The sequence below is a fragment of the Ornithodoros turicata genome, chromosome 1, assembly GCF_037126465.1.
Source record: "Ornithodoros turicata isolate Travis chromosome 1, ASM3712646v1, whole genome shotgun sequence".
In the NCBI taxonomy this organism is placed as follows: Eukaryota; Metazoa; Arthropoda; class Arachnida; order Ixodida; family Argasidae; genus Ornithodoros; species Ornithodoros turicata.
Window position 1 is genome coordinate 64,256,713 of NC_088201.1, and position 13,640 is coordinate 64,270,352.

General features: G+C 41.5%; 1 long non-coding RNA gene across 3 annotated transcripts; it reads right to left on the reverse strand.

Annotated features, from left to right (window-relative positions):
- Positions 1–2,278: 2,278 nt before the first annotated feature.
- Positions 2,279–13,397, reverse strand: LOC135378323 (uncharacterized). Of its 3 annotated transcripts, none has more exons than XR_010418329.1 (3): positions 13,292–13,397; positions 6,798–8,266; positions 2,279–2,539 (listed from the first exon to the last, which is right to left on the reverse strand). It is a non-coding gene; the product is annotated as an uncharacterized LOC135378323 (long non-coding RNA). The 3 variants fall into 3 exon arrangements; XR_010418328.1 differs by lacking the exon at positions 2,279–2,539 and adding an exon at positions 10,509–10,581 and having other exon boundaries at positions 6,651–8,266; positions 13,292–13,345; XR_010418327.1 differs by lacking the exons at positions 2,279–2,539; positions 13,292–13,397 and adding exons at positions 10,509–10,581; positions 10,723–11,486 and having other exon boundaries at positions 6,651–8,266.
- Between the last annotated feature and the right edge of the window lie 243 nt (positions 13,398–13,640).

Here is a 13,640-nt window from a genome sequence, read left to right on the forward strand (position 1 = left end):
GAACTTTCTGTGTCCGTACGGTGCCACCTTACAAGCTGCACACCGTGTGAATGAGCGGGAGGCGCTCATTATTTAAATACAAATTCAAATGAGTTTCGTGAAAAGCATATAACTTCTAAAGCAGGGTGCCGTCGGCATTAAAATGGGTACTACCTCTTTTGAGACCTTCAGTGTACACCTTCTACAGAAAAATCTGCCACCGAAGTAGGTCATTTGTTGCAATCATTAATTGGTTTCGGTTTACATATTTTTGTCGCGGCTGGTCGTGGTGAAGCTTAAAAAAGTTTCGCAAGGTGATATGCATCACTATCGCTTAAATTCAATTAAATTCACGGGTTTTCATAGAAATCACAGTCGCAAAAAAAAAAACAAAAAAACTGCAAACATATGTTACACCTGACTATAAGTTGCACAGTCGCACGCGGGAAACTGCCAACACCGAACTTGGACTAACCTAATCATACTAATCAACGTGCTGTTTCGCCGTGTCCGCCATGATAAGCCAAACTGCCGTTAAAATGTGGCTTCCGTTCGCTAAAACGACTTGGACAGACACCGGACACCCGTGAATTTGAGTGGAATTATGCCGTGCTTAAACACGGCACATCGTCTTACGAAGCAATCGAGCATTTTCCAATTGTGTCGAGAACGTGAATTTTGAGGCCGGGGATTTCGCAACCGGGAATATCGACGCGTATTTAGAGTATATTGTATTTAAGGCCCTATTTGTGGTATCTTGGTATCTTAATACTTTTTCGGGGGAGTATTTGTACTCTATTTCAAATACATTTTGTGGTACCTTCTACTCGATACTCTAACTACTTTTTGGATCGCCTCTCAGTTTTCCATTTTCTCTCTTTTTCTTTTCATTGGCATGTTCGCTCTGCGGGAATTTCCATTCCGACCCCGTACGTTGACCTGAATGTTTTCTTTTTTTCTGGAAGATAAGAATTCGAAGAGCAAGGGTGTTAATGAGTGCCCTGTAGCTGCAGCAGAGTTCTGCTAAATATTCCCTCTGACTCTGCTAGCCTTCTAGGACACCCCTGCTTGACAAGCTTCTACTTTTTCAATTTGTAAGGTATATATAATGTAATGTTTGTATGTAGTACGTTGTATGTATGACAGATCGGTCAGTGACCACCGCAAGCCCTGTTGGGGCTTTTGTATTTATGGACATAAAAAAGTCATTCTGCGTTGTCAGTTCGCAGAATGAAGCCAACGAAAGAGGCGCGTTCACTCCCATAGCCAAACCTTCGGACGATTTTCGAATATGTTTCGGAAACCGATAATAATATTTCAGTCAAATGCAAGCTTTGCATACAACAAGAACATGCTTTCGACCAGGAAGACATCAAACTCACGTGTTTCAAACTCAAACGTGTCTTATACTCACGTTCACGTACTTTTCTACGACGCCTACCGAAGTATCTTAAGTGTATCTTAAATACTTTCGGAAGTATTTGCTACTTTAACTTAATTACTTTCATTTTCAAGTATTTATACTCTATCTTAATTAAAATTTTTTGGCAGTACTTACTATCTTGTTTTAAATACTTTTTGAGGTATCTTGTACATGTCTGCCAGCCAATGACAAGTGCAAAAGTGCACGTATAAAAATAATAAGGACCTGTGGTCGTTGGCTTTGTGTGTTTTTTTTTAGTGGTAGTACATTAGTATGGTGTGACGGAAAGGTTTTTTGTACTTCATATCTCAGGGAGCGGTATGCTACTTCTGTACCGATAAGGAACACTGGAAAGTTTTGCCCTCTTATTTCTTCTCTTCCTTTTCTCTTTTCAACGATCATTTTTTTCTAACCAAGCCGTTTACATGACTGCTAGAACGTACCATGCGAAACATTGTGTTGTTGCTAGAACAGTTCTTATGTTGTCCTGTGTCAAGTGTGTTCAATTGTGCGTGTTGTGTTTTTTATTTTTTCACTCCTGTAACGGCAGGTCACATTATCACTGAATAAATAAATAAATGAAAGGTTGTTGCTTTTTGGGCTCACAAATGGGGTACCTACTACAAAGACAAAACAAACAAACTTTCGCTGGTACACAGGCAAGCTTTTTATCACCAGCAGAGAGAATCTCTCTGTCCCTCCAGGCTGTTTGGTATTTACCTTGGTATTTACAGACGAGAGGAGTGGTGATCCTAGTGATACTGGGCTGCGGGTGGAAATCGCTGGCTGGAGCAACAAACAAACAAAACTTCTGCGTGACTAATACTGTCTGATCTTTGCAGTCCCTATCATGTCTCGTAAGAGCAAAATATCTCATACGTTTTAATCACTTGTTTATTTACAGCAATTTACAAATGCACCATCTCCCATCCTCCATCTGCCTTTCTTCTGAGTGGTGGTTGAGTGTAAGGGACAAATTAGAAAAGTTGGATTGTACATGGGCACAGCAGTCGTTTGAGATATTGTGGATAAAAGATTGCTGTGGCCATAGATACCCTGCTAGCAGAGTGCAAGGCGTTGGTAATGGGAAGGGCTCCAAATGGTATACACAATGTGAAGAGAGTCGTTCGCTTCCGGCTGCAAAAAAAGATGGAAAAGCAGGTGGCATTCAAAAGTAATCATAAACATAAGCGGAGCTAAGCTAAGCCAAAAGCTGAAGCACTGGAGCCAAAAGAGTCCGAGACTCAAGGGGAAATGAGTGTAAGGTCTCCAAAAGATAGACAGATATTGATAGTTTATTTGTCTGCCTGTACATTATGTGTTGTTACCTATGGGACTGCTAGGACAAGCCTGTTACGCACTCCCATAGGTAACAACACATCATGTATAGGTAGACGAATATAATCTTGTGAGGCAACATTTGGCATCTTGAGTAAATTAAAAAACTCCTGGATATAAAACAAGAGAAAGATCAAGACTACTATTATCGACCGATACATGCTGTAATATTACAAAATGTAGCTTATCTTTGGTACGCAAAACACAGTTATAGAACAACATGGGTGAAATCCAAACCAAGCAAAAAATGCAAAAAGTAATCGGTGAACTCAAAGACAAACATACAACAGGGTTGTACATGCACGCAAGGAAATACACTGTACCTTTCCTCTTGAACAGAAAATAGTTATTGATCTGGTGTATATGAAATGGCAATCTATTCCATAAGTCTGGGCCAGTGTAATACAGTGAGTGTGTTCCATATTTTGCGTGCGGTGGGGATAGACGGAAGTAGCGAAATCCCGTCGTAGCAGATATGGGAAAACAATATTAGTGACCGTTACAATATGCGGCATGTCAGCAGTGCAGATTAAACTATATGTCATTAAATTAACTTTGTATTGTGTAACTAATAGGAACGAGAAAGGAAAAATGATGGAATTAGCTGCTGGGATTCTAAGTATTGTTCGTAGTGCTAGCTTTGGAATCAGTAACAAAGACCGTACACTTCAGCTGCACAATTAAGGTGCGAGTGAACTAAGGTGTAATAGACTTTCAACATCATTGGAACAGGAAGGAACCTGATTTTTGACAAGGCATATAATGATGCAGTCATTTTACTTTTCAAGTGCTGAACATGACTATGCGAACTGAAGCGCTCATCAAGGATCACACCCAGAAGCTTAATATGTATCTGACGCTCTAGGAAGAATGAGCAATCAGAATGCAACGGCAAATGAATCTATCGTTAGTTTCTTCTGTGGTGGATGAAAAACAATGTACATGAGAGAACTGATGTTCTGAGGATGGAACAATGTAATTTGTCTTCGCGAAGTTTGGAACTAATGTATTAAGAGAAAGCCAATTCTTAAAGTTTTCAAGTAAAAGATTTGCTTTTAAGAATAGGTCCTCAGGGGTTGCACCTTCCAAAAATATGTTCGTATTATTGGCATATAAAATATAATTATTAATGTAGGAATTTTGGTACATTGTTGATAAAAACAAGAAAAAGAAACCATCCTAATGCGCTTGGGGTGAGATTTAATCTGCTGTCATTAATCTGTGCGAATTGCTGTCAGTTGTTTATTTAAACGACTGCTGGTAACAGCTGGTAAGTAGCTGGAGTGGTGTGACTCTAATACCATACTTGTCTAGTTTTAGTAGAAGTAAGTCATGTCTAAGAAGATCAGATGCCTCGGTCAGATCTGCAAATATTCCCATACTTAACTACCTCGAGTCTATATTAGTTTTAATTTTTTCCACTATGTTACTAAGCACCAATTCTGGGAGTCAGTGAATAAATTGCTGATGGTTTCGATAATTTTACTCGGGGAAGTAGGAATGGCTCTGGGGCAGTAATCACCAAGAAGTTATTTATTTTGTTCTTTGTAATTTAGATTAGTGGTAATATGTTCAATTTCCTAATAATTGGTAGGGGCAAGAAAAAATGTGTTTGGCTGTGATTCTATGTCTGGGCGTATCTCAGTAGGGTTAGGAATTCCACACTGTTCTCTATGTTTGCAAAGTAGTCATTAAATATATTACCAATTAATTTTTATTCTTCATAATCTACTATGGATGTTGCTTGAGTAAGTTCCCCTGATCCATGCCCCTGCTCATAACCTTCTGCATGTAATACTGTTCCTTGGCAGATTTCAATGAACAACATGAAGTATTTCTGTACGTTCTAGGACGGCAATGTAATTCCTTACTGTTGGCCGGTCTTTTTGCATACAAATTATTTTTGTGCTTAATAAAGACTTCAAGAGACCTGACGTTATCCACAGAACTGTGTCACCCCATTGTTATCCTCTTAGCAGCACTTGAAATTTTAGTGCTCAGTTTGGACATAAAGCACTGAACTCTCTGTTGTATATCCTTGCAGCTCGTGAACTGACATTCATGCACAGAAAAGTGTGATTCGGGAACAGTAAGGTCAACATACTCTTTGGTAGGAAATCTAGAGTTTGGTTCTACCCCAGTGTGCACCATAAAAGTCAGATAGTAATCTGTAATGTCACAAGGTATTGCACCTGAGATCATATCTTTCCTGTTTGGGTTACTAACTATGTGGTCCAAAAAAGTAACAGAACACATTTAAGCCATGGTGTGTGGCGATGTTGATCAAACCCATAGATATTGTGGGTATCGCAATAGTATGTACTACCAAGGTTGTCACTAAGTGTATTGATATTTAAATCACCTACTGTATTATATTATATGTAGTCATTGAAAGATAGTGCAGCTCCTCTAGGAAGAGCATGTGCCATTCTTTATATGTGAAAACCTCAGCCCAGCCAACAAAGTCATCTTAAGGGAGGCCGGAATATATGCAAAGCAACACAATTTTGCATTTGTATGAGTTTGCTACGCCCAATTTTTCTGAGACAGGTGCAGCAACGAGATAAGGTGCATCGTATCATGCACAGACATGACCTCTCACTGCTGTAGGTCGGCCCACTCTGATGTTCTGTTCTCTATGTTTCTCTATGTTCTCTATGTGCCACACGTTTTAACATGTGGCTCCTCTAGGAAGAGGGGCCGCACCAGTGTTTACGCTACCCATTACCAGTGTTCGAAAAATTGCTAAAAGTTTGTTAAAATGTTTATTCGCACTTCGGATACTCAGAAGAATTCATGATGAGTGTGTATCACAGATCACAGAACCTATGTCATCTAAAGAAAAACTAGTCATGAAAAAAGAACAGAACATCAGAGTGGGCCGACCTACAGCAGTGAGAGGTCACGTCTGTGCATGATACGATGCACCTTTTCTCGTTCACTCTGTCTCAGAAATATGGGGCGTAGCAAACTCATACAAATGCAAAATTGTGTTGCTTTGCATATATTCCGGCTTCCCTTAGGATGACTTTGTTGGCTGGGCTGAGGTTTTCACATATAAAGAATGGCACGCGCCATTATGGGCTTAGAACACTTGTAAGGTTCAGTACCTCGGTACACTGTGGTAAGCTTTCACAAAAAACACCTCTCCTTCGTAACAGGGAAGATGGACATCTGATGCTGGAAAAGGAGGAGGATGCAAAAAAACAACAAGGGAAAGTGGTAAAAATGCTGCATGAAAAATGGAAGTCACTGAAAACGTTAGCAGGCTGTAGGGCTCGAACCCACATCTTCTGGATTGGTAATCGGTAATCCAGAAGATGTGGGTTCGAGTCCTACAGCTGGCTAACCTTTCAGTGACTTCCATCTTTCATGGTTAATTTCTTAGGCAACTTGAGGCCTTGTATGTGATTGGTGCTCGATCTGTGAACCGGGACGCGCGTTCCTTGGGACAACGAAAATGGTCGGCGATAAGTACTGTGTCTGAGCGATGCTCGCGTTTGTCTGTTTATTTGTTTGTTTGTTTGTTTTTGCTTTTAATGAACGTTTTATGATGGCTTGTTTTTGCTTTTAATAAACGCTTCATGATCGGCGTCCTTGGGCGATGCCCGCGTTTGTTTGCTTTATTAAACATATGGAACACGCGTTGTTAGAATGATCTTGATAAGACGTCCGCGGAATCGTTGCGCCCGTGTTTGGTTGATAATAGGGCGTTCTTTGGCGTGTGCCTTTCCTTTTATTGAGCATGTCATGCGATTCGTGTGTGATGCACTCAGGGACGCCGATCATGAAGCGTTTATTAAAAGCAAAAACAAGCCATCATAAAACGTTCATTAAAAGCAAAAACAAACAAACAAACAAATAAACAGACAAACGCGAGCATCGCTCAGACACAGTACTTATCGCCGACCATTTTCGTTGTCCCAAGGAACGCGCGTCCCGGTTCACAGATCGAGCAGCGCCATTTCTGGAACACGGGCCAACTCAGGGCTATAGTGAATGGAACGACCCAGTGGACGTAGCATCGAGAAAAGCACGTCTCCGTCTACGTTCGAACCTCTGCTCCCAGATGGCAATGAAAGTCGACTCCGCCCACGCGTCCTCCCATTGGCGCGCTCCGGGTGGGCGGGGCGCGCGAGGGAGAGGGAAAATCCTAGGCCAGCTCTCTAGAGAATAGTCTGTGATTGTCCCTTCTATGTTGTTCCAGCTTCAGAACAGCAGTTCCCTCTAGTGAAGTGGTGCTTGTGTTCAGATCGCCTGGAAACACATTTACATATCAGGCTTTTGGAATTAATTATTTCTGGATACTCATATTGACCGTCTGAGGAAGCTATGCAGCAGATTGATGACAGGCTCTTGCAAAAGGGTCAAGGCAAAAGCATTATGCCTACTTGGCATGACTCCTCAGTGACGATGATCAGGCACACTTGATATACTGGTGCAGATACATCCGGTAGGTGGTCTCCTAACTGCTAACATTAGGAAAAGCAAGCATGTTACCATGAATGTGAAACACAGCGATAATCCTGCTGAGTGTCCTGAGTATAGCAGTGGTCCCGAAGAACAAACAAAAGAAAGCTGGAACTTAACTGATACAGGATTGGCAATGGGAGAAAGAAGGCAAGACACATATCAACATATCCTTTAGTATCAACATGTGGACTACACAACGAATCCAAAGGATATGCTATTCTACATTTTCCAAAAATGACACTAACATTTGAGTCGAAGTCCCTAAATACAGAAATTTCTGAAAAATAAAAAGGGAGAGTCCCGAAACGAATTTTTGAACTGTTTTGTAAGGTCTGGTTGTATGATACTGTGATTGAATGTTTTCAGCTTACGCTCAGTGAAATATATGACCACGGAGCAATGAGCTACACGTGTCCTACTGTGTCACAGAGAGGATATGATGACACACCTAAATGGGTGACATATGCCAGCCTGCTAAAAAATAAGTCTGTAGTTTTTTGTGCGACACAGTATGAATAATTCACATTAGACTCTCATGCACTCCTTGCCTGGCATGCAAATCACAGACAAGCACAGTAGATGGAGAAAAGTATACTGTGTGTGACAGTGTCAGCAGCTATGGCATAGAAAATGCGTTACTATGATCGAGGACCCTGCCTGCGGTTGTCCTCCACGGAAAACCGTAACTGTAATTTCAAAGACTGCGTAGGGCTTCATGAAAATGTTGGTGGTGCGCTACTCACATTCAGTATTCAAGGAGGCCAAATATGCAAAAACCTTCATCATATACATCTATACAATGAATGTTAGAAGGAATTTCTGAGCCTAAGAAATTTTCATTCGTTGTGTGCACGATCAGTGTATGAACTTTTACCTGTTAAGTGAGAGAAAGACTTTGGCAGCAGATTGCTTCTGCAGAGGTGAAGACTTCATTAAATCAAAGATCAGCACACTTGGTCCCCATCATAGAGACCAACCACGAGGACAGTGAAGGCTTGCAGTAACAAAGAAATACGGTTTCGAGCATCGGAAGGACTGCTTTTCAGAGAAGACCTGCAAGTAATAGAAATATTTTTACGTGAGTTTCACATACATAAAATGGCCATGCATGTCGGTCATTATTGGGCACATGCAGTGTTCACTGGAACCATCGTCTATTTTGCCCTTGACCTGACTACTTTTAATTAGATCATCAGTCTGAAATCCTTACTTGACGAAAAACAAAATGCCTTTGAACAGCGCGGCACATTATGAGCAGATTCATTTCATGTGTGATTGCATATGAAAGTAAGAAGCAAAAAAGAAAGGTTACTGTCTAGTTATTGTTAAATACCACGGACTGTGCTGTAATGTGCTGAGCAAAAGTAAGAGCAAACAATCAGAGCTTTTGTTGTCATAAATATCTCTGATGTCAAGCGTCCCCAGTATTCTTGATGAAGGTAGACTTTTCCTCATCTTGTACATGAGCAACAAGTACAGTTGATCCGTTCAGTTGTAACTAGCAATCATCCTTTGAACTGTTCTCTGCTTCAGCAATGCCAGCAGAACAACGGAAGTGTTACCTGCGATGACTTTATGCTGCACCACCTGAACAGTGTGTATGGTACGTGTTTACCTGCTGTCTCTGTCTCAAAATTTGGAATATATTGCTCACAGAAATAAGAGGTGCCAATTGTCTGTGTAAGAAGTTACGTGAATATAAATAATTAGAACTTCTACATATTTGTATATATTTGGGCCTTTGTGTAGCTCTGTTTGTACCCTAATAATTCGATGTTCTATTATCATTTCTGTTTCTTTTTCCCTTGCCGCAAGTGTCTCCACTAGCATTTGCTATTGACCCCTCGGCACAGGTACGTATATATGTTAAATAAATAAGTAAAAATGAATGGAGAGCACCTTGGCAAAAGGATCAAATAGTTACACATGTGTGGTGAGTGATAGCTTTAAGTTAAACTTCTTGGCAAGTATTGCAAGCAGCAATAAGTGTTCTTTTCTGTCTTTTCTTCAGAAAAAAAGAGGCTAGAAGCTTTCGAGGAAGAGGATATTATTAATGGAGAAAAAATAGTTTGGAGGCTGTTTCAAGCACCACTCAGAACATGGTCTGAATCACTTATCAATTTTTCTCTGGACAGCATGCAGAGAGAGAGAAAAAGAGGGACTCCATATACAAAGCATTTTAAGCATTGCACATGGGTATCCACTCCATGTCAGTTCACTTTACGAGACACGAAAAACCAAAATTGCCAAAAATGTACTTTACCTGACTCTCAGTTTTTCTGAAACGTTAGTGTAGAAAACTTCGAGAGGATCAATTAATGGCTAAGATATGATGCACACGTACAGGGTGGATCAGGGGGGCAACATCCATTAATTGGGTGGATTGTACCTTGGTAAGAGTGCAATGCTGTGCGTACTGGGGTAGCGTACATATGGTGAATGAAAGATTTGTACATGGGCTCTGATTTTTCCATAATGCCCTTGTAATTAGTAACTACGATCAAGTGTGTCATGTACAGAATTGTTTGGAATCATCAAAGTCTTAGTCAAAGCAATTATGCAAGTTTTCAGGAACCATGTTATTTAAGATAAAAAAATTTGGCGAAGGGGACAGAACAGGCCTCCGAAACGGGTATAGGTGAGCAAGCCTTGTGTTGTCAGATGGGTAAATATGAGTGACTGAAGCCAAATTTAGATCAGCATATAATAATAATAATTTATTTCACCAATGACACTTGGTGAGGGGATACAGACAAAAAGCTGCAAGAACTGCAGCCTGACGAGGTCTGAGCCCCCTTTAATATCAGGTGACAAAAGGCAAATAAGATGCCACATGTAATTTGGCTCTAAAGCAAGTCAAGGAAGAGAAAAGATTTGGAAAGGGGGACGGAACTGGTCTCAGAGACCAGTAGAAGGCTCGCCTTATCTTGACAGAGGAGTAAGTATTAGCACCATTGGTGCCAAATTTGTGCTAAGCATATCAGGAGGCAAAGGGAAATCAGATGCCATAACTTATGTTGCTCAAAAAGGAGGTTATTGGGCAGAAAAGGTCTCAGAGAGGAATAAGGGCTTGCCTAATGTTGCGATTTCACCTGTGGATGATGAAGTTGAAATAACAAGACGGGATATTTTAGCAAATGTCAGTGTGGTGACAACTATAAGGATACCTTGAAAGATGTATGGCGTGAAATGCACATAGAAAGAGGAAGCCAAATTACGCGGCCTTCGCTTTTAAGCTCTGCGATATCAACCAGAAGAAAACACAGGAGGTGTAGCTTAGTTTTTCCATGCTCACATTGAGTGAAGAAAGCATTTCGTCTGAATGTAAGATGTGTCTTGAGTATGCTTGGAACACAGGCAGGGAGCCACTGCAAATAAATCGCTTGTAAAAGGAAGCATACTTGTTTTTAGTGTTGAAAAAGCCATTCTTACACAGAGTACATGTGCTCATGCACATGCATTTATTCTGGGAAAATCTTAAGTAATGCCAAAGGATAGAAGATGCGCACCTGTTAAAAAGCTCAATGAGGGTTCCTGACTCCATCCAGATGACAGTTGTGTTTACAATATGGGATGCCATGAAAGGTCTGTTGTAAGTCCCGCAAAAGAACATAAGATAAATACCTAACATAAATATATAGTGTGAGCCCCCGACGAAGTAAGTAGTGCTCGGAATGGTTCGAGTTTCTCCCCAGATGTTCATCTGGGCCCGATGAACAGAATAAATGCAATTAATCAACCTTATTCGAGAAATAAATATGCATTTAGTATAAATGTAAGGTGTGTCATGCATATGTTTAGAATACAAGCAATGAGCGATCCCAAATAAATCGCTTTTTAAATATAGCAGCTTTGTTTCGGGGTTGTTGTAAAAGAAGTACATGTTCTTATAATTGCTTTTATTCAGAGTAAAAGTTTAAGTCGGCCAAAGAATGGAACATGCGCACAGGCTAAAAAGCAGGGAGTGTTCCTGAAACTATGCAGATGATAGTTGTGTTTACGCTATGGGATGCCATGAAAGGACACCCACACGCATGACTTGTAGGTGCAAAGAACATAAGATAAATACCACACATAAATACGGTGAACCCCCCGACAAAATAACTATACTGCTCGGAATGGTACGAATCCCTCCCCAGAAGTTCATCTGGGCACGATGAACAGAATAAATGCAATTGATCGACCTTATTCGAGAAATAAATATGTGAAAGATTGGAGCACAGACGAGCAGACTGGTCGACAAGCCACGGCTACTTCGATCGATCACTGTGAAATAACTACTGCTCGAAATGGTACCAATCCCTCCCCAGATGTTCATTTGGACCCGATGAACAGAATAAATGCAATTAATCGACCTTATTCGAGAAATAAATATGTGAAAGATTGGAGCACAGACGAGCAGACTGGTCGACGAGCCACGGCTACTTCGATCGATCACTGTGAAATAACTACTGCTCGGAATGGTACCAATCCCTCCCCAGATGTTCATTTGGACCCGATGAACAGAAGAAATGCAATTAATCGACCTTATTCGAGAAATAAATATGTGAAAGATTGGAGCACAGACGAGCAGACTGGTCGGCGAGCCACGGCTACTTCGATCGATCACTGTGAAATAACTACTGCTCGGAATGGTACCAATCCCTCCCCAGATGTTCATTTGGACCCGATGAACAGAATAAATGCAATTGATCGACCTTATTCGAGAAATAAATATGTGAAAGATTGGAGCACAGACGAGCAGACTGGTCGACGAGCCACGGCTACTTCGATCGATCACTGTGAAATAACTACTGCTCGGAATGGTACCAATCCCTCCCCAGATGTTCATTTGGACCCGATGAACAGAATAAATGCAATTAATCGACCTTATTCGAGAAATAAATATGTGAAACATTGGAGCACAGACGAGCAGACTGGTCGACGAGCCACGGCTACTTCGATCGATCACTGTGAAATAACTACTGCTCGGAATGGTATCAATCCCTCCCCAGATCTTCATTTGGACCCGATGAACAGAAGAAATGCAATTAATCGACCTTATTCGAGAAATAAATATGTGAAAGATTGGAGCACAGACGAGCAGACTGGTCGACGAGCCACGGCTACTTCGATCGATCACTGTGAAATAACTACTGCTCGGAATGGCACCAATCCCTCCCCAGATGTTCATTTGGACCCGATGAACAGAAGAAATGCAATTAATCGACCTTATTCGAGAAATAAATATGTGAAAGATTGGAGCACAGACGAGCAGACTGGTCGGCGAGCCACGGCTACTTCGATCGATCACTGTGAAATAACTACTGCTCGGAATGGTACCAATCCCTCCCCAGATGTTCATTTGGACCCGATGAACAGAAGAAATGCAATTAATCGACCTTATTCGAGAAATAAATATGTGAAAGATTGGAGCACAGACGAGCAGACTGGTCGACGAGCCACGGCTACTTCGATCGATCACTGTGAAATAACTACTGCTCGGAATGGTACCAATCCCTCCCCAGATGTTCATTTGGACCCGATGAACAGAAGAAATGCAATTAATCGACCTTATTCGAGAAATAAATATGTGAAAGATTGGAGCACAGACGAGCAGACTGGTCGACGAGCCACGGCTACTTCGATCGATCACTGTGAAATAACTACTGCTCGAAATGGTACCAATCCCTCCCCAGATCTTCATTTGGACCCGATGAACAGAAGAAATGCAATTAATCGACCTTATTCGAGAAATAAATATGTGAAAGATTGGAGCACAGACGAGCAGACTGGTCGACGAGCCACGGCTACTTCGATCGATCACTGTGAAATAACTACTGCTCGAAATGGTACCAATCCCTCCCCAGATCTTCATTTGGACCCGATGAACAGAAGAAATGCAATTAATCGACCTTATTCGAGAAATAAATATGTGAAAGATTGGAGCACAGACGAGCAGACTGGTCTACGACCCACGGCTACTTCGATCGGTCACTGCGAAATAACTACTGCTCTGAATCGGCAGAAATCCTGCCCCAGACGCCTAGGAAGCTTACTTGACGAGATGAACGAGGTAAGAACAAGTGACACACTTACCCTGTTTAATATTAAAACTGGGCTCACTTGACTAAACAACAAGCGAGGGTTCTCGAACGGCATGGGGACAAAATAGCCAGTGATCCACTATATGCCAACGCAGTCGGCACATAGCCTCGTTCCCAGGGTCGATCTAGAGCTTCTCCTATCTTGAATATGTGACTCACTCCTCTACAACCTGTCTGACGTGGCAGTCAACGGACCTGAAAACAATCTCAGCCGATTCAAACTCCGGCGAGCAACCGCATCGCCCAACGTGTACAGCCAGCTGAGAATCCGTCTCGACCTTCGTCACCTTACTGCGGTGCTCACGGAGCCTCTTGTTTATACAACGGCCTGTCTCTCCTAT